At 44.3% G+C, this 22408-nt stretch overlaps 1 protein-coding gene across 5 annotated transcripts in view; it reads left to right on the top strand.

Moving 5' to 3' along the window:
• The window catches only part of dlc1 (DLC1 Rho GTPase activating protein), a 585847-nt gene that overhangs the window by 515940 nt on the left and 47499 nt on the right, over positions 1–22408 (top strand). The window lies entirely within an intron of this gene.

The raw sequence follows: 22408 nt of genomic DNA, 5'->3' as shown, positions 1-22408 counted from the left end.
GGTTAGCTGGACCTGCCCATCATTTGAGCAGGAGTATAGAGCGTCATATTTTAGAACATTATGAACTTTCAGTCAATATTTTAAAAATTTTGATCACAAACAGCAGCCATCTGGAGAATTCACACATCCCTTTGTTTAAGAAAGGACCATCAACAAAAGAGCTATAGCATTCCAGCTGGTTCAGCTTTCTGTTTCACCATGGACAAAAGAAAGATTGAAACTCAATGTGTGTCAGACAAATGTGAATGGATTCCCATTGACCTTCCATTGTATTATGATGGTCTCTCATCCAACTTAAACAGGGAGAATTTCAAAGTGTCAAATGACAACACAGGATGTAATCAATACACCCTGCCTCTTTTTGGAAAAAGGACTTTGAACATGTACAAGAACATGGTGAGGAAACTATTTTGTGGCCTGCTTTTAAAATAATTGCAAAAAGTTGCTTAGAAACAGAGATCCATCAGACAGCCAGTGGACTAGCTGCAAGTCAACTAAGCAGCCAAAATAATAAACAGGCATTCCTTAAAAGTGGGAGATGGACTCTTCCCAACCTGTTCCAATTTCAAGCTCACCTAAGAAACAACCTCCTGGAAATTTGACCATTAGAGGCTTTTTAGCTTATAAAGAATCCTCTGCTTTACAAGACCTTCATTTCAATCAAAGCATCAACTCATCTATGAAACTATAGGCCTACCACAAAAGAGACTGAGACAATCATAAATTGTAATTGTATTTTTTTTCATCGTCTGTATCTAATCCTTGATTGAGTGATAGTGTGGTGGGTCAAATGAGTGAGATTTCACATTTTTAAATCTCCAGTGTTATAAAATAACCTTCCTTATCTTATAGTTCACAAAAAAACTTGCTGCTGAAATTATTTAATTTGGGACAATCACTCTGAGGGTAGGAAAACACACACCCCTCACATACAAAACACACTGACCACGGACAGCAAGAAAACACGTCAACACTGCCTGTGACAATGGTTTGTGAAATGTGTCAGTTTGATACCTGAATAATATTTTCTCACTCCACATCCTGAATTTTTGCACAGAGAACCTCTTCATCTGTTTGAAAATACTGGCAGACTCCCGAATCCTGAAGTCCAGCCCCAAACCTGGCCTCTGCCAATTTCATGGGGTGGGGGTGGTAGGGGAAGATGGGGACGGATTATAAGTCTCATATCTGTGGTTCCTGGAGGTGGCTGCCTATACAAATCAGCAGTTGCTTCCACTTATGTGTGATTTTGATTGGGTAGGTATCTGAAACACAGAGTGTGCAGATTAGAGCTGTTAGAAGCAGCTGTGAACCTTGTGGATTCATTTGGATTGTCAGGGTACCCTTTTGGAAAGATAAGGTACGCCTTTGGCCTATAGCCCTGGGACACTTTTGGGGAGGCAAGGCACCCTTTGGGAGAGGTAAGGCACCCTTTGGATTAGATCAGGTGCCCTTTGGGATTGTTAAAAGTAGCTGTGATTGTGCATAAAAAGTGAATAAACTCAATGAAACTGTCAAGCTGTCAAAGAACTGTCAAGGCTGTCAAAGACCTGTCAAAATTCATTGGAACTCTCAACACTGATTGAAACTGTCAAAGCTGTCAAAGGATTTAACTCTGCTGGGCCTTAATTTTTTTGATAAAGGGTGGACTTTAATAATAAACATTGCTTACTATTTCACTCTGTCTGTTAACATAGACCCAAGGGTTATCACTATGGGATTTGTGCTGCATGACTGATTTTACAAACTAACATTATCACATTGGGGTCCCTGTTAAATGACCAGTTTGATTGACAGCTCCAAGTGATTATACACTAGAAACGTTTGTTTTCATAAGAGATTAAGCACTTAAGTGAAATGTTTGTTTTCATGAGACTAGTTGAAGGAATTTCAGTAGGCAGAAATTTTCACTCGGTGGGCGCATGCACACCTGGCTCGCTCGAGTGTGAAATGACGTGCATTGATGTCGGCCGAGCACGCCGATGTCAATGCACAGTCACGTGATAGTTTGGTCGGCATGCGCGCACCGGGGTTGACAGCGTAAAAGGCCTGTTAAGGCCATGAAATAATCAATTAAGCTAAATTTTTCACTCTCTGTCCAACCTAACAGTTGGCAGGCAGGCGAAAAAGCCAAGTGGCCTTTGCATTTTTTTGGAAACCTCATCCACAAGCGGGATGAAACTTCCAAAAGCAAATAAAAGTTTTGCAATTGAATTAACAACATGCCCCTGCTCATGTGGCAGAGTTACATGAGGGGAGATGTTTTATTACATTTTTATTTTCTTTATTATATTTTGTTATAACTCTTCATCTCCCTGAGGCAGCTCTGTGCCTCAGGGAGATTATGCAGCGCTCACTTGCGTGTATGCACGATGGTCGTGCTAGGACTGCACGCCCTCCTCCACCCCCCGCCCCACAGAGGCAGCGCTGAGCACTGCCATTCACGTTTCATGCTGGGCAGGCCTTAATTGGCCTGCCAGTGTGAAATTGTGGTGCGGTGCCAATCGCAGGTGGCAGTGGGCTTCCCAGCCGCCTCCCCCCCCAACCAAAACCAAGCCCACCCACCAAGGACAAAATTCTGCCCGATGCATTGATTTTCTTTTAAGTGCTTTTTTTAAATAGTGACATCATCAATAGACAGATAAGTATATTATGTCAGCATGGCTCCTAAAGTTTGCCCATGGTGGATGCTAAGTGAGCTGGCATGGAGGAGTAAGGGCAAAGGGTGGTGGTTGGGGGATATGGATTGGCATGAGTTGGTACAAAGTTGGCATAGGGGCTATATAGGGTCATGGGATGAATGGGAGCATGGATTGACATGGGTGGTATGAGGGTCTGTGGTATGTGGGTAGTGGGACATAGGGTGGCATAGGGAATATGAGGGGCCATGGGTAGCTAGAGGTGCATAGAGTGGCATAGGGGGTATGAGGGACCCTGCTGATGTGGGTAGAGGGCCATAGGGTGGCTTGAGGGTATGGGGGTCCATGGGGGCTGGATGCAGGCATGAGGTGCCATAGGGTTGGCATGGATGGGGCATGGGGAGTGTGTGGAGAGGTGAGGGCTGGAGGACTGATTTTTGTTTTAGTAATTTTTTAATAGCTTCAACAAAGTGTCAGAGCACAGAGGCAGGCCTTCCGCCCAGCCCACCATGGACCCCCATACCCTCAAGCCACCCTATGACCCTCTACCCACCTGGCAGTCTCCACACTCGTTCGGGGGTCAGTGGGCTCAGAAATCCGACTGTCTCGACCTCTTTTTCTATGGTCAGGTTGGTGGAGCCGGGAAATGTTCTGTCTCTGAGCTCCCAACCCAGGAGTAAAAATCCAGGCCCATGTTTCTTTATTCACTTACACACCAGGACACATTGGTGTGCATCCAGGTCAGAACAATTCTTGAATCAGGTTTTATCTATATCAGCACTGATTTAGAATATTTAACTCAATAGGGGTAATTTTGATTTTGGATGACAGTACAAAATGAGCAATAACAGATCAGTCATCTGTTGAACTTCTCTCCTGATTTGTATTTCCATTGACTGTCCAAATCACTTATTTTACACTGTTTACCCAAACTCAAAATTACCCCTGTTCCCCCCAGGAGTTAACTTTTCATCTTTAGCACTGTTGGCCCCGAGCCTCATTATTTTCCACACCTTCTAACTGCACTATCCAGTCAGAAGATTTGTAACATAGGAATGCATTAAAGTTGCAACACAGAAACAGGTCATTTGGCACAACCAGTCCATGTTGGCATTTCCCCTCCACACAAGCAAGTCCTAATCACATTTACCTTTTTCACTTTATACCCTTTTTCTACATCCACCTATTCAGCTTAATAATGAATAATGACACAGTTTCAGCCTCAACCACTAACAGGTTCACAACTCTCCGCATGACAAAATTTCTCTTGCTCTCTGTTCTAATTCTCTTACATTTAATCTTATTTCTATGGTCTCTCATTCTAAACACCTTAACTACTGGAAACAATATGCTTCACTCGATCCTGTGTTTTTCAACATTTTCAAAGTTTCCATTATAACAGCGCATTATTAGCATTGTTCTCATTGAGGGTCACAGTGAGTACCATGCAAGTAATTCTGGATCTTCCTGGATGATTTGTAAGGTATACTGGAGATTATTTTTCACCAAATATTGGGAGTTAGGTAGAATGTGCACAGTAACCATTGCAATCAAGTAGCTGCTCAACACTGACACAGAATTAACTCTGTACAGTGCTGGAATGATTCAGTCAGTGATTGGTCACTGATAAGTCTGCATTGAGAGGGTCTGAAGTTCAAAGAGTTTGGAACACATGCAATTCCCCAAGGCCATTACAGAAAGGTTTTCCTAACAATCTTTTTACATTTTTAGTGATGGCGAAATATTTCAAGTATTAGTATTGTGAGATTTGTGACAAATCAGCTTTGTTTTGCAAACTGTAATTGGTATCTAGACAGCAGGTGTGGATAAAACGAGTAATTTTCTAAATCTTTATTGGGGTTGTAAAGTCCACAAACCTCTTTTTTATATATTTTGCACTGAACAGGAACAGTATAACTTTTTTTTTGCAAGAACTTTCCTTGTTGAAATCAAACTATGAATTCTGTGGCTTCCATGAATATTACAGAAAATCAGTGTGAAAAATGCATAATGTCTATCTTATTGTGGCTTTGACTTAAAGTAATATTACAGGGAAATCAAGAGATAAAGCCTACAAGTACTTTAATAGTCAACACTACTGAAGATTTCTTTAAATTCTTCACGTCTCTCTCAAATTGAGATTAACTGAGGAATGTCCCATTGATTTCACGTCAAATTAATTTATCTTTAATGTGTAACTGAAGGAACTGCTGTAAATGGGTCTAAAACCTCAGTCAGGGAAACAGAGATAAAAAGAAATGGTCATCATGTCTGGAGACAGTTATTTTAATCCTGGAACAGAAAACAAGAAGCACTGTGTCCTGTCTTTTCCCTTGAGGTTCAGCTGTTTGCTCTTCCCCTCCCCTCCCCTTCCTCACATTCTTACAACGGGATCATGATTTTGCATTTTAAAAGTATTGCTGAAAAAAGACATATTGTTGGAGCTTTTCGTCTTGCACTCATCAGGACAAGACAAAAAGCTTCAACAACACATCTGCTTTCAGCAATACTCAAGTTCTGTGCTACCAAGCGACTATTTTAAAAGTAAATCACCAGAACCTTTCATTTGAAATGTAATTCATTCCTGAAATATTTGTCAACATGCTTCTATTTTAATGCCAGTGATATTTTCTGTACTTCTTATTGCTTAAAACAAAATGTTGCTGATCTAGATTCTGCATGCAGCATGTTAGAAAAGTCAGGTATCAGTGAGCTGCCCCGCAGATTGTCTTTCTGTTTGATGTCAAGTGGCTTAACTTGTTGCTTGTGATCACTCTTACTGTTATTATGCCACTGACTTTTCTTGTTTGATGGCTCAGTGAGTTTGTGCAATGTATGGTGTGATATTAAGTCCTACATTTCAGGAAGAGCCCAGCTTCAATTTCTGGACTGTATTGAGTTAGTTGATCTCTGCCGAGGATGGCTGTAGAAAATGTAACAATTGGCCTCCCTATATGTGGGGTTAGGAAGTGAAATATTTCTCTAGTATGTTTTAACCACTATCTTTAAGGAGTGCATGTGTGTGGATATTGGATGGGGGAGAAAAATCAGGTTCTGCTGTAATGCCCTGGAACAATCAAATAGCTTCCTAATACTCACTGTCTAGATTCACACAAGAAGGATCATTCAGGAGAGGTAACAGTGGACAGCCACTTGCTGTACCCCATAAGTCAGTGCCTTCAGGAGATAGGGGGATGAAGTTGAGAGAGAAAAAATGTAGCTTGGAAACCAAACATTCTGCACAGATTAGAGTGAAGTTTATATTATACAAACTGTAGCAAAATATCACGTTGTGTAAAATGTAATTTGGAAAAAACTGACAGCCAAATTCAATAGTCTTATGGCAGAAACACTGTTGAAAAGTTGTTTGGCATACTTCCATCTACAAAGGATGTTGGACACAGCAAACAACCCATTTCTGATGGTCGTCATATGATGCACCTTTGCTGATGACCAATCCTTGAGAGGTAGGTTCTGCCACAAGTGCTGCACATGAAGCTTCCAAATGTGGTTGTGGGTTGTTGTTTTCAGCGTTGGGATCTGTTGCCAAGACGTTGTAGCCACTAGTCGTAATGGTAGTGTACACCAGCTCACAGGAGGTGTTGCCGTTTTCCTCTGTCATCAGCTAGTGATTCCTAGATGCCATAGTCGATATTTAGGGCCTTCATATCATGCTTCCAAGCCTCCCTGAAGTGGAGCATTGGGCATCCCACTGGTTGTATGGCTCTAGCTGCCTCACTATACAGAAGGTCCTTGGGTATGCAACCCTCTTCCATCCTGCGGATGTGCCCACTCCACCAAAGCCATCTCCGCTTGATTAGTGCCAGCGCACTTGGGAGCTCTGCCTGTGAGAGGACTGGTGCATTTATGATTTTGTCCTTCCAGGATATACCCATTATGCACTGCAGACAGCGAAGATGGAAATTTCTTTTGATAGCTATGTCATCCATGTTTCACAGCTATACAGCACAGTGCTGAGAATGCAGGCCTTATAAACCATCAGCTTGGGCCTTAAGGGTCAGCTTGGTGTTATTCCATGTGCATTTTGTGAGTCAGCCAAAGGTGGTAGCTGCTTTCCCAGTGTATGCATCAAGCTCTGCACAGAAGGACAGATTGTCTGGGTGGACCCGAGGTAAAAGGATTTGGTAACCAATTCCAAAGGGGTGTTATTTAGTGTGATCAGTGTTGAAGAATTTTCTAATACATGCAGCATTTGCTTCAGTAGCTCTAGCATTTTGTACTCAGGGGACAGTAACTGAAAACTCAGCCTTTAAGGATATGCAAACATTCAGTTAGTCTCATTGAGCAAGTTTAACGAGGCATTGGTCTAGCCATTAACAGGTCAATTTATCTAGGGAGGAGGTGAGACAGGGATTCTTTAGCACATTTCCAGCCACATTACCACCAACATTGAGTCTTGTCAAATCTAAAAAGCCCACAGCCCACAATGCCTGTTTCTGCATTGAGTGAAAGCTGGAAAAGAGAAAAGAACAAATTTAAAAGGTAACCATGGGGCACATAAACCTCTAAACTAATTCATGGCAAATGTGTTAAGTTTTAGAGTAACTCCACTAGGGACTGACATACCATGAACAGCCCCAGTAGAATGATTCAAATGAATAGTTGGAATCATTCGGCACAGATGGAGGATATTCATGCCTGGAAAGCAGAAGAACTGTGAATGATTTTTCACTCTGATGATAGTTGCTCAAACTTGTTCAACACTCTTAAATACTGGAGAACAATCCATGCTCAATTAGATCTGAAATTGACAGGAAGCATTCCAAATGCATTTCGAGTCCAAACAAGCTTATAGGATAAGCCAAATATGATGCAATCCTCCTCTTTTATTTGTGTATGTGTGTGTTATGCAATAAAAAAACCATTGCTAGAAAATTATGTACAGAACAGTGAAATAGGATGGTGATAAAGGAATGTAGTAACATAGGCAGCCCAAAAATTTAGGAACTCCAGTCAATAATTTGTCATAACTTTAATCAATATAGTGCACTAGAGCTAACAGTGAAAGAAACTGCATTGAATTTTAGCCCTTTTATACATACTTAAAAGCTGGCAAACAATTCTTGCATACAAACAACATAATGGGCTAGACTTAGTCATACTGTTGCAGCACTCGGAGGTGGGCCTGGAAGTCATTGGGGATCGGGAACAGGTCAGTGACAGCCGGGTGAACCCGATTACATGGCAGCAAGGTCATGAATGTGGGTGACACGGGCTTGGTGCCGCATCACGTGGCGGGGGGATGGCTCTGACGTCGAGAAGCCCACACCACCTGATGGCCATGCAGGAACTGGCACCACATTTAAAGGACAGCCAGTCCTGTGTTAGAGTTGGAAATCACCTTACAGGTTTTTTAAGAAAGCTCTGCAGTTTAAATCTCCAGCACCTGAAATGTTGTTGGTCCCGCACAAAAAAGACGTTCCAAAGTCGGGGAGCAGATTCCTCTGCTGTCTCGCACGAGGTCATTCAGTGGCATCAACGGGATCAACTGAGGCCTGACATGTCACAGTCCAGCCAGCTCACCCCCTCCAGCACTTGAGGATGAAGAAGGACAGGGTGGTGATTCCCATGCTGCCACTACCTTGCCCTCGCCTTGCAGACGGCTTCCTAAATGTCCTCCACTTTGGGACATGGATGTGTGATGCCACTTTAAGGGATGGCCTCTCTGCACCTCAGTCGTATGCTGCCCCTTTAAATTCTGTACCAATACTTGTGAGTTCTAAATTTTTTGCCTGAAACTCCGGCCCTCAGAGTGTCAGCTCAGCAAGTTTTTACGCAGAAAAAAGGTCTCCAAGATCAATGCTGTGCCCGGTGACACAGTGTCCTGCAAATCCAAAGGATTCCCGCGGTGAGTCGAGGAAGCCACGTATAAGTCCCAGGTTTTCACTGGACACGTTACTGAAGGCACGAGAGACACATGTGAGTTTCACTAAATCAGGGAGGCAGGACTAAATCATGTCGAATTGCATTTAAATTATATACGAGTGGGGAATTAAGCATATCAATGAGCTTCCTGCCATTAACAGGTGTGATTCCCATTTTGTTACCTTACCGCCGCTAACATAATCACTTACAATTTCCCGCCATTGGTAGTCTGATGCATGGCCTCCCGCAAAATTCTCCACGTCTGCCCGCCATCTTGCCTGCTCCAGCAAGCTCCACAAAATCCAGCCCAAAATATTTACATGGAAATGGTTTCCATCTAATGGAGATCATGGGGCGTCGGAGGGATTTTTAACCTGTTGCTTGCTTGACTGACTGACTGAGGAAAATCTGCTGGGTACCTTGTGCATCCATTGGCCTGCCTGATTCAGTCTTCCAACAGGTCTTTAAATGGCCAGTGCTCATACCCAATAAGCAGGTGTGGGGGGATGTCCAGGTATGCAAATTGAGTTCCTATAGCAGTTGTGGGAGGCCAAGTGCAATTTCATAGAGAAATGTGTGGTCCTTAAAGAAAGTTTTTCTGTTTCAGTGAGATAGGCATTCATGCTTCTTCTGGCCCACAAAACATTTTCTGGTCTATTTCCACCCTTCCCATCACCCAACAACAACAATAACAACTTTTATTTATATAGTGCCTTTAACATAATAGAATGTCCGAGGCACTTCACAGGAGTGTTATAAAGTAAAATTTGATGTCGAGCCACCTAAGCAGATATTAAGGCAGATGAGCAAATGTTTGACCAAAGAGGTAGGTTTTAAGAGCGTCTTAAAGGAGGAAAGTGAGATAGATTGGAGGAGAGGTGTAGAAAGCGAATTCCAGAGCTTGGGGCCTAGGCAACTGAAGTCACAGCCACCAATGTTGGAGGGGTTAAAGTTAGGATGTACGAGATGTCAGAATTAGATGGACACAGATACCTGAGAGGGTTATGGGTCTGGAGGAGATTACAGCAATAGGGAGGGCAAGACCATGGTGGAATTTGAAAACAACAATGAGAATTTTGAAATCAAGACATTGCATGACTAGGTGCCAATGTTGGTCAATAAGCTAAGGGGTGATAGGTGAATGGGACTTGCTGCAAGTAAGGACATAAGCAGCAGAGTTTTGGATGACCTCAAGTTTACAATGGGTAGAATGTGGGAGAGCAGCCAGGGGAGTGTTGGAATAGTCTACTCCAGAGGTAGCAAAGGTATGAATGAGGGTTTCAGCAGCAGATGAGTTGAGACAGGGGCAAAGTTGGGTGGAAATAGGAGGTCTTAGTGTTGGCATGGGTATGCGGTTGGAAGTTCATCTCAGGATCATATGTGACACCGATGTTGTGAGAATTCTGCCAGGGAGGGTGAGGAATCGATAGCTAGGGAACAGAATTTGGAGCAGGGGCTGAAAACAATGGTTTCAGTTTTCCCAACATTTAACCACAGGACATTTCTGCTCCTCAAGCAATAGATGTTGGATAAGCAGTTTGATAATTTAACAACAGTGCAGGAGTCAAGAGCAATGGTGGTGAGATAGAGCTGGGTATCATCAGTGTACATGTGAAAACTACAAGCAATTCCTAGCTACCAGCCTACACTCCCCGTCATGGGCTCACTGCCGACATCAAGTCTGCCTTGGGCTCACCAGCACCATTGGGTCCATCTTGGGCTCATAGCTGATAGCAGGCCCATCTAGAGCTCACAGCCATTGTCAGGCCCACCCTAGGCTCACCAGTGAAACTGGGCCTGCCATTGGGCTTACCACCAACATCAGGTCCCTGTTTAGAGCTCAAATGATTTCAAACATGATAATTTATCTTTTATGTTAGGAGCAAATTGTTCTTTACAAAATGCAGTGAAGTGGTACAGCACTGCATTAAAGGGGCATCATTTACATGGAAAAAAGCTATCGGCAATTTTTTGTTGGAAATCAGAAGAACTGTGCATTATTTTTCGCACTGCTGATATTCATTTACAAGTAATGCAGTGGTATGTTCAACATGATCTACGTTAGTAAGCTATATGTTTGCAAACAAACTGAAATGGGTTTGTCAAACTTTTATTTTGGAGCTAGTGTAGATGCGGCGCTAAAGGTCAGGTTCTGCTGTAAATTGAGATGAATACTTGTCCTTTATTGTTGAACACAAATGTTGACTTGTTTGTTGAGAACAAATTCCCCCTCCCCCACCCACCCTTCTTGAACCAAACAAATTGTCTCCGAGTCACAAGCTTTATTGTGCTGACATGGTATAATCCACCCAGAGCCATACCACAGCTTACATTATTTGCATGCTTCTCAACTGACCAGTGCAAAATGATTTCCTGTCAACACTAGTGTCCCCTGAGGTATAATAGGGGCAGCTTGATGGCTTTTGGTCAGTTAGCTCAGGTGGCTGGAGCTGTCCTGTCTAGCCACAGGAAACAGCCCTTAATGAATGTGGAACTAATTTTGCTGCGTGATTCTGGAGCTAATTTAAAGGACGAGTTTCATTTCTTAACTTGGGGGCAGGGCAGAAGAAAATAAAATGATATACGCTTTGCTTGTTCTACTTTCCAACTAGCCCTGCCCTTCGTGTTCATTTTTTTAAAACAGGAATTAATCTGGCAGTAAGCATATTAAGCGTTTGTACAGGAACACCTCTGGGGTTTACACCGGTCAGTAATCAATGCTTAGCAAGGCATTTGGTTTCAAGGGGTCCGGGTCTGAAATATTCTTTATTTTTAGTTCCAGAACATTGGTCAATACCTAATACTTTCTAAAATGGCATGGCTGTGATAATGAACACATGTTTATCACTATGAAGGTCAGAGCCTTAGGCTATAGTTCCTTCTTCACTGAGAATGAGGACGGCTTCTGCATGCTTGTTATCTGATTTTTCACAGTGATAGAGAGAACTCAGAGATGCACAGTCCCTGATGCTCATTCATTAACTTTTCATCTATTGAGATTAGGTATAGGACAACTCCCCAAAGCAGTTTGTCATTCTTCAGGTAGCACAAACCTTTTAAGAACAGTTCTCCAGATTTGCATATATGAACAGAGGAGACTCTCAGCAACCAATCCCACAAATCTGTATGTATGGAAGAATTTATTTTTAATTTGCAGAGTTTCTTATTTCAATCTTTTTGAAGGATGGTAACTATTTTAGATTTTCTTGGTTCAGTGGAATCCAATTGATCACTTGGTCAGAATAGGCAAAAATTGATTTTAATCAGACAGGCATGGAGCATGTGATCCCCACTTATTAATCTCTTGTGGATCTGCAAGTGTTCCTTTCCGATAGATGTTTGGGGAAACCTTACTGAATTCTTTAGTAAATTGGAGCAAATTCAGTTTCAGAACTTTTTCAAAGCTTTACAAATACAGTAAAAGTCCACCAAAAGTGTTCCAGTGTCAAATTCCTTCAAATTTCATGTCACAAAGTGTTTTTTTTAAACTAATCAACAATGAATGTATTGCTAACAAAGTTATAATGGAAATAATGCCCTCTTAAAGCCATATATTTAGGCATTGCTATACATGTAAACATACCCTATAAATATTAATTAAAATGTCATGGTTTCCTAATGGTGCATGAGCTTGGTGAGTGTTTATTTTTCATGGAACAAAGTTGAAGGCAGCAGATTTGACTGGCTGATTAAAGCAGGCCCTTGCTGTGACCCCTGCAGGCCAGAGCAACCGTAAACCAGCTGTGACCCTGCTATGTGCAGCTGACAAGCTGGGCTTTCTTTATCAGTCTTTAGATGGATCTTGAGTTCCTGAAGGAATCTATCGTCCAGAAGCCTCTTTAAACTGAGCCTGTTGAGAATCCCATGTCATGCTGCTGCTGCTTTGGGAACATTAATGCAAAGCGTAGGGAGGGCAGTCGTGGCATCTGTGTAACATTGTCTATGATGCTGATGTACCATGTACGAGTTCTCTACTCAGGGAAGAACCAAATGTAACTCTAGGTTCAAATGAAAAAAAAACAGCAGAAATAATTGACCCTGCTGTTACTGCAGAGTAAAAATTGTCAGGTTGTCAGTTCAATCCAGGAAATGCATTTGAGTTAGGAGAGAGCGGGTGAATTAATCATCAGCCCTGAATTGCAACACTCAAGTGTCAAACTTCAATTTTTTTTTGTAGATTTGTTTCTCCTGAAGGAGTACATTGTTCCTTGAATCCCACTCAACTGGTCAATCAAAATCTATTCGCCTAGTTAGTGAGGCTATTTGACAGTGAGGGGCATCGCTATTAAGGCTGATCCAATTCTCACAATAAGTTTATTAATTTATTACCTTCAGGTAATTTGCTGACTTTGCACTCACAATGTCAGCCTCCAACCCTTCCTCCCCAGGAGCACATCAGAAATTTCAGCACCCTCTGCACGTGATTTTCCAACCATTATTTTAAACAGTTGGAAAAAATCTCACACGAAAAGCGCACTGCAGTTTTCAATATTTGCTCTCTGCAGGTGAGGCTCCCCACTGGGAATGCAAATTTGTAAAATTACCTCTAATGGCCAAGGAGTGGCCACTCAATAACATTCAGGAAGAGAGATCCAGGCTGATTTTTGTCCTCTCCTCAGACCAGACATGCTGAGACTAATGAAAGGAATCCTACAACTGACTTGGATTAGATTAGAATGCAGACCAGGATCTGGCCTGAGACCTTGGACAGAAATTTAAAGCAGTTTAGTAGCTGGACTGAAGTTTAAGGCACCTGTTTGGTTTGGAACAGGAGGAAGCAGTGTCTTTGCCAGGGCTTCCCACACTTGCACCATTAAAAGTCAGCAGCCTTATCCCAATCTTAGGCCATAAAAATCTGAATCCAGAATTTTGCCATCAGGGTAAAGGAGATGAATTTAGCAGCAGTGACATAAAGAGAAAAAATACGATGCTGCTCTCCTTCAATGTACATGAAAAAGCATCAATATAAGTGTACTTGTAGAGGAGATCCTGTGTAAATACTCAGGAAATTCAAATCATTTTGGATAACGGTCATCTAGACTGTATCTAATTGGGATTGTGAAGCGAGCTGACAATCTGTGCGAACTGATTTTTCAGCCTTTAGCACTCAATTTTTTAGGTGTGTGAGATTAGCAACTCCGGGATAGTGCCACTTCACTCAATGAAACCTACCATTATAAAACCATCGTGGCAGACATGTAGTGAAGTTCTAGGGATCATACATCTGGATCAAGAGCACACCATGTATGCACTTCGCAGCAAAGATTGGTATTACATGATAACTAACAAAGCATTTATTTGTGGGAAAGAAAATAAAGTTGAAACAAGTTTTCATTCCAGAAACTTTGGAGTGGTTCTGCACTCATTCAGAGATTTGTAAAATGACTATTTAGGAAAACAAGTGTCCCATTTTTCATATTGATATTTCATATTGGAACACGGTAACTCAGATTGTGGCATGTGTGCGGGAGTTGGATCTGTATTCAGGGAGTTCCTCAGAGTAGTGTCCTAGGCCCAACCATCTTCAGCTGCTTCATTAATGACCTTCCTTCCATCATAAGGTCAGAAGTGGGGATGTTCGCTGATGATTGCACAATATTCACAAACTGAAGTACTCCATGTCCAAGTGCAGCAAAACCTGGACAATATCCAGGCTTGGGCTGACAAGTGCCAAGTAACATTCACGCAACGCAAGTGCCAGGCAATGACCATCTCCAACAAGAGAGAATCCAACCATCGTCCCTTGACACTCAATGGCATTACCATCGTTGAATCCCCCACTATCAACATCCTGGGGGTTACCATTGACCAGAAACTGAACTAGACTAGTCATATAAATACTGTGGCTACAAGAGCAGGTCAGAAGCTAGGAATCCTGCATCAAGTAACTCACCTCCTGACTCCCCAAAGCCTGTCTGCCATCCACAAGGCACAAGTCAGGAGTGTGATGGAACGCTCCCCACTTGCCTGAATGAGTGCAACTCCAACAGCACTCAAGAAGCTTGACACCATCCAGGACAAAGCAGCCTGCTTCATTTGCACCCCTTCAACAAACATTCACTCCCTCCACCATCAATGCACAGTAGCAGCAGTGTGTACCATCCTCAAGATGCACTGCAGAAACTCCCCAAAGCTCCTTAGGCAGCACCTTCCAAACCCACAACCGCTATCATCTATAAGAACAAGGGCAGCAGATAGATGGGAACACCACCACCTGTCTGAGGTGCAGTGCCGAAGGAGGCTCCATCTCTCAAGAGAGACAGTCAACACTATCTGCCAGATGATTGGGCCAGAGATCTCAGCTAACTGTGTGGGTGGACGCCCCAAGCCCGTGGCTCTAAAGGTCACAGCTGCCCTCAACTTCTATGCCTCCAGCTCTTTCCAGGGTTTGGTGGGTGATCTTTGCGGTGACTCCCAATCAGCTGACCACAGTTGTGTCAAGCAGGTTACAGACGCTATGTTCAGGCGTGCATTGACCTTCATCCACTACCGTTGGGACGAGGCCAGCCAGACAGAGTGAGCCAGAGGTTTTGCGGCGATTGCTGGGTTCCCCTGTGTCCAGGGTGCAATAGACTGCACACATGTGGCCATCAAGGCGCCAGCAGATGAGCCCGGTGCCTTCATCAACAGGAAGGGCTTCCACTCCATGAACGTGCAGATAGTGTGTGACCACAGGATGCTGATTCTACAAGTCTGTGCAAGGTACCCAAGCAGCTCCCATGACGCCTACATCCTCAGACACTCACAGGTTCTGGGCTCTTCAGTGCTCCAGCCCGAGTAGATGGATGGCTGCTGGGTGACAAGGGTGATCCCCTCAAAAGGTGGCTCATGACGCCTCTCCGCCATCCAAGAACAGAAGCTGACTAGCGCTACAATAGGAGCCACACCTCCACAAGGGCTGTGGTGGAGAGAGCCATCAGTCTTCTCAAGATGCACTTCCGATGCCTGGGCCGTTCAGGGGGCGCACTCCAGTACCCCCCAGATCAACTGTCGCTGATAGTGGTTGCATGCTGCGCTCTCCACAATCTTGCGCTGCAAAGGGGGGACGCTGTGGATGAAGAAGATATAGACGCAGTGGCTGTGGCTGCACACGATGAGCCCAGCAGTGAGCCTGAGGATGAGCGTGCACAGGGAAATGCTGAGGGGGCAGATGCTGACGTGGGCATACTCCAGGGAGGCAGGGACACTCGGGACACTCTAATCCAAGGAACCTTCAGCTGGCACAGCACCTATTGACCTCTAACACAAGCCTGGGCTGCAGCCTCCACACTGGAGACGTTAATGCCAAATCTGTCAGGATAGGAGCATTGACGATGGGCCCAGTCAATAAATGTCAATGACACACAAATCACTCATAACATCTCAGGAATCCATCCACCTGCCCAAGAAAAGAGGCACCCCCAGCCATGTTAGACGATCTTAATTTAATGCTTTCACAAAAGTCTCTTAGCATAACACAAATAAAATGGTTTCACACTGTAAACACAATCAAAAGGAACTCATAGTGGGGGGGCCAAAAAAAAAACACCACTGAAGGACCCTGGATGTGCCTAAGGTGCCTTAATTTTACATTTGCAGGTGCTACGTCTTTGTGGTGCCCCCTCACTGGCACTGGCATCTGAGACAGCCTGCTCACTCTGCTGTCCTGTTGGCCTTGATGACCTTAGCGGACATCCTCTGGCCCGTGGAGCCTGTGCTTGGCTGACCTGAGAGGGAGCTGCCAGCTCCACAGCTGGCATCTCCCCAGTCATTGCAGCCTCATTGGGTGCCGCGGTCACTGGCAGAGGGGCGGAGGAGCTGCCTGCCTCATCCGGAGCGCCTTGAGAGGCGCCCGCAGAGATGACAGGCACCTGCTCTGCTGAAGTGAGGTCCGTTCGGCCCTCCTTGATCACCGTAGATGGATGGGCACCGAGGTGGGATACCTGGTGCCCAAACCACCGTCCACACGGGCATTGACCACCTGAGGTCAATGCTGCTGTGAGGGATTGCAGGTCCGAGCGCAGCCCCAGGAATCCCTGATCTTGTCCCCGGAGCTGCCTCTCCAAGAGAGTCGCCACTCTCTCCATGTAGGAAGCTTGGCGCTCATGCATGAGGCTCAATTCCATTGGCTACGGTCCACGTAGACTCCTCCATCACTGACACCAAGCCAAGCACAGCCTCATGTATCTCCACCAGATGGTCCTGCACACCTGGCCGCATCTCATGAGTTGACTGCATCACGGATGACTCCAGAGGCTCATCATCAGCCCCGAACTGAGCATGTGTCTGGGCCCTTGCAGTCCTCCAACTGCTGGTGCCATGGGCACTCTCTGTCTCCACCAGCTTCTCCAGTGACTGTGAAACGACCTCACCGCTGTGCCCCGGGACACTAGCCGAAGATCTGATGCCCACCAAGGTGCCAGTATCTGCGCTGGTGCCTGCCTGGCAGAAATAGCGTGACGCTAGTGACGTTGACACTTCATGGCCCTCAGGTGTCAGAGGGGGCCCCTGCTGCTCCGAGTCCCGGCCCTGCGCCGCTGATGCTGAAAGGAAGATTAAGGAAATATGATCAGTTAGCGTGCGGACAATGTCAATGTACATGCCTGTCCCCTGGATCATCATGCGCTCATCATTTCACACGCAATGGGCAAGCCATGTTGGAAACATCACTCACTCAACAATCAGCACTGCCATGGCTGTTGGGAGACCACTGGTGACGTGAGTGTTGTCCACACATACCTGCCCATGGAACCCCAGCCTCTCTGGCTCTGGTGGACCTGGGCATGTGGCGCCTCTCCAGGTCGAGGTCCTCCTGCTCGAAGTGGCTAAGCAGCACTACCTGGGCTAGCCCACCGCCAGTCGTCACCTGCTCGGCGATGCTGTGAGAATTCTTCTCCTGGAAATGAGAAAAGAGCATTGATAAGTGATACTTGTACCGTGAATCTCCTCGTGGCCGGCGTACCCCAAGCCCAGTTGGCCATTGCAGGGGTCCAATGCATCCTTACCCTGCTGTTGCCGAACACTCACACAAATATGCCAGGTGTGTCCTACCCCCCCTCCCCCCCACCCCCCCTTGGCCACATGCTGCCTTCATCACAATTGGGAACAGTTTAACCTGCCGTAGCAAGGAGGCACAGTGACGTGGAGCGCAAAGGGCAGCAGATCGATCTGTGCCACACCACCTTGAAGATCCCCTCCCACCATGTCATCACCCTGACTTCCACATGTCCTGGAGTTTGAGCTCTGTGCCTAGGTGCAGATCCCCCAGGTTGCCCCCACCACAGTCATGTGGGCCTCAGTCCACCACATGCTGCGGGTGCAAAACCCATCTCATCACCACCCTCTCAGGCTGACCAAAGCATAGGGAATATCTGCTGGCCTGCCCAGCTAAGGACACATACCCTCAATGACTCATTTTGTTCATGCCAGTCAGACATGGGTGGGGCGCCAGGGGGGAGAAGCTTACATGATGGATGAAGTGAACGATACCAACATGCTACTCACCCTTCCCAGGGCAGCAGGTCGCTGAAGCGCTTGCGGCACTGGATCCATGTGCACCGCACCACGCTGTGTGAGCTCACGACCTCCACTACCTCCTCCCATGCACGTTTAGTCAAGTGAGTTGGCCTCCTCCTCCCTTCTTGGGGAAGAACACCTCCCACCGTGTTGCCACCTCCTCAAGAAGGGCAGCAAGGCACTTGTCTGAAAACCAGGGCGCGCATTGACCACCCACCCTACCCTCCTGCATGGCCAGCCTGGATCTGCATTGGCCCCGACCTCTGGCCATGTACAGCAGCCTTGGAGCGGCTGCAGCTTTTCCTTTAAACAGGCCACCAGGTCGCCACTGGACCCAGCGGTGATTGCCAATCCACCGCTGCCCGCCCACTCCTGCTGTCCCCGGGGGCCGCGAAACACGCTGGGTGGGCCTTAATTGGCCCTCCCGCGTAAAATGGTGGCACGAGTCCACGCCTGCCTGTGCCCGCTCCTGCTCCACCCCCAGACAGAAAATTCTGCCCATAGGCTTCACACTATTGCTACCCATTTGTTAATCCTGCCAGAAGTATTTACTTCAAAATCAGTTAAATGAAAACTACAAATTTTACCTATTTCAATATTGTACATATCTACCTTTAATGCTTCACACCCTGCAGCTCTTCTCAGTGAATTGGATCCTTATCACTATATCTCCTAATATATCCTTGTCTACCAAATTCTTCATCAATCAGCAGTAAAATGGAAAAGAAATCCACTATCTGAAATATTTTTCATGCTACTACTCTTATTCCAGTTATCTGGGATTCACATCTGTCCACTATATGCTTATGTTTCATGACGTGATTTATTAACCAGTGATATCACTGCATAGGGTTAGGATTAGGTCAGTGTCAAACCCCAAAGCAATTCAGGCCAAATAAATCTCACACCTAATGGCAGAAGACCAGGCAACGGTGGTAAATCTGGATGGACCTGGGAATGTTGCATCTCCGATCAGATTCCCACTGGCTGCAAATGTAGTTAGGGACCTGGGTGGAAAGAATATCTGTCCGCCCTGAATATGGGCCCTGATATTAAGTGAATCTAATGGGAGGGATGTCTTACTCCATAGCAGTTCAACAGATGGATATCCTACTGATTTATTAGAACTTTAAGGATGGCTATACATCCGATCCTGTGTTAGATTTACGGATGATTAAACATCTTTAATTTTTTTACACAGTTTTAGTATCCATACTTGAACTGAAGATTATAATTACTTTACTTCCCATAAATAATTTGCAGTCAAATCTCTTCATGGCCTTGCACTGCCCCACTTCAGTGATCTCCTATAGATAAGGGGAGATGATGGCATAGTGGTAATGTCACTGGGCTAGTAATCATGAGGCTTAGGTTAATGGTCAGGGGGCATGTGTTCAAATCCCACTGCAGCTGGTGGAATTTAGATTCAATTAATAAATAAGGAATATCAAGCTCCCCATTAGTGATGACTATATTTGTAAAATCCCATCTAGTTCACTAGAAGGAAATCTATCCTCCTTACCTGATCTGGCTTACATGTAGCTCTAGACCCATGGCAATGTGGTTGACTCTTCACTACCCTCTGAAATGGCTGAGCAAGCCACTCAGTTCAATGGAGATGTGCAGCAAATGCTGGCGGTCAATGATGCCCACATCCCATGAAAGAACAAAGAAAAATAATGTCCCTACAAATTCGGCTGTTCTGACATCAGCCTATTCCTTGTTTCTTAATCCATCAGTGGTCATTCCCTCAGGCAGTGTAGCCTCCCTCCACTGTCTGAAACTCTTGCCCCCAACACCTTTAATTTGTTATCTCCGTCCTGGACTTCAAAAGCATCCTTCAAATTCTTTTCTTTGATTGTGTTTTCACACCTCTCATCCCACTACCCCTTTGCCTATCCCTGCTTTGTATTTGCTTTTTGTCCACTGCCTTCCAGAAACCTCTCTGTAGTTTTGAAAGACCCTCTAATATTATGGCCAAATCTTGCACCCTGTGACTGCCATTATTCCTTATTTACTTTTGAATTGTCAGCCTTTCCGTGAACCGATAGCAAAGGAGAAGGACATGACAGAGTAGCTGTGATAAATAGGCCACTGTGTACATGCATCATGACATCACAACACACAAAACATATATAAGACAGGGCAATATACTTGATGATGTCAGCAAGGGAGGTGGTGGGTGGCGATGGGCACTAGGTCATAATGACAACACTGCTTTCACTTGACAGTTATACTAGCAGAAAGTACTAAATCATTTTAGCTATTTACCTAACAAAATCTGGCTATTTTAGCTTCATTTAGCCTTTAATTGTTTTAGATATGACCTCAAGAGTCAATGACAAAAGAATAACAAAAAAGCACCTTCACTAACGCAAGTTGGCATCGTTGATCCAGTGGGCATATTTATTGACAGAGAAATTAATTTAGATCTATTTATGAGTCTGCAATGGTCAGCATGCTCACGGTGCATGGCAGAAATTGGAGCTCTGCATTTATCTGAAAATGGACCTCAGGCCTCATCTTCATAATTTTGGTAAGCTGCAGGCACCTGCCAGGCCTCTTGTGGCAGCCCATCAGATTTGCATTGATATAGTACCTTTTACAACATCAAGACATCCCAGAGCACTTTATCTTTTGACGTGTAATCACTGTTATAATGTAGGAAATGTGGCAGACAGTTTGCACACATTGCAGAGTTATTTAATCCACTTGGAACAAAGAGTCAAGATGGCATCAGGATGGCTTGGGTTGAGGATCAGGAGATTGGCATAACGCTGGTGCTGAACAATCAGCTGATACAAGTCTCCTGCCTTTTCTGTGGGAAATGAGAGCTTTAACATCAGGCTGGTAATTTAAAACCACCTTGTGAGCGAACTGAGTATGGGCCTCTCTAAGTGTAAATGTGTCAATATCAAATTCAGTTGCACATATACACATTCAAATTGAACACAATCTTTGCAGAGGTCAAAAGTAGTTAGGTTAAAATGTGTTATCAGCTAAATATAAACTATCAGATGATAATCATTTAATTAACAAATAATGAGTTTTTTTAAGACTTCAGGGTGTTTAGCTCACATGATTCAGATTAAAAGTCATGTGCCATAATTATGCCACAAGGAAAATTGTGAAATATGATTAGAACTTATGAAAAGTATGACATTCATGTAAATTTATTTTGAGAAATTTTAAGACTTTTATATTGAGATGTTTCAAACAATGTGAACCATGGCTTATGTTTACTCATTTAATGTTGGAGACCCAAGGTTGTGCTTGGTAGCCATATGATCATATGATCATTGTACTTAGAGCATGCTTTAAGTATCATAAATATCCCCAAGATGCTTTCAACCACTTGCAATAAATTACTTTAAAGTGCAGTCACTGTTCTTGTGTAGATGAATCATTTGAGAAAATCGATATTACTTCTTCAGAAGTTGTTGACATAAGCTGGGACAGGCTTTAATGGGCACCTTTGAACAGTGAATATTGAGACTTTGTGTGACCAGGGAAGGAATTACAATCAGCAAAACCAAATCTTGCTTTCACATGATGACCATGCATAGGAACTTTCAAAAGAGGGCCATGGGATATTGGTGAGGGTCAGGGCTACGATGGACCATCAGATATCACCTTCTGTAGGTTTTATTAATTGGACTGTGTAACTGCAGCTAGTATTTTGGGATTTTCAAATGGCTTCTGTGATTATTTTCTGAAAAAGATTTCTGTTGCCCTTGTGAAAAAGAGAATAGACAAGCTGTCTGGGTTTGATATTGACCTATGAAGGAAGCGGGGTGGGGTGAGGGGTGGCATAATATGGTCTACCTAGTGTTTATAGGTTTGCCTGTCTCTAAGCAATCCCTCATTAAGTCTAGATTTGTTGGTTGAACCTCAGACTTGTGAATTTTCATGTGAGATCAATACTGCATTATAAGCATTGATTGGATAACTAGGCCTTTTCAAGGGCACTTAAGAGTCAATCATATTGCTGTGGGTCCAGAGTCACATGTAGGCCAGACCAGGTAAGGATGACCAATTTCCTTCCCTGAAGCACATTAGTGAACCAGATGAGTTTTTACAACAACCTGATAGTTTTATGGTCACAATACTGAGACTAGTTTTTAATTTCAGAGTTATTCATTGAATTTTAATCCCAACAGCTTCAATGGCAAGATTTGAACCTGTGCTCCCATAACATTAGCCTGTGCCCCTGGATTACTAATTCAGGAACATTACCATGATGCTACTATTCCCAGTGGGTGAATAATGTTAAGAGCACAGAATAAAGAAGACAGTTGTGTGATCATCTCCAGCCAGACTAGTGGAAACAATGGGTGAGCATTCTATCCCATACCTGCACCTACTGATCCCTCTGTGCTGAGCCAGAT

The sequence above is a fragment of the Cetorhinus maximus genome, chromosome 1 (genome assembly GCF_964194155.1).
Source record: "Cetorhinus maximus chromosome 1, sCetMax3.hap1.1, whole genome shotgun sequence".
Lineage (NCBI taxonomy): Eukaryota > Metazoa > Chordata > Chondrichthyes > Lamniformes > Cetorhinidae > Cetorhinus > Cetorhinus maximus.
The sequence above is the reverse complement of the archived record's forward strand: the minus strand, read 5'-3'. Positions and strand labels throughout refer to the sequence as shown.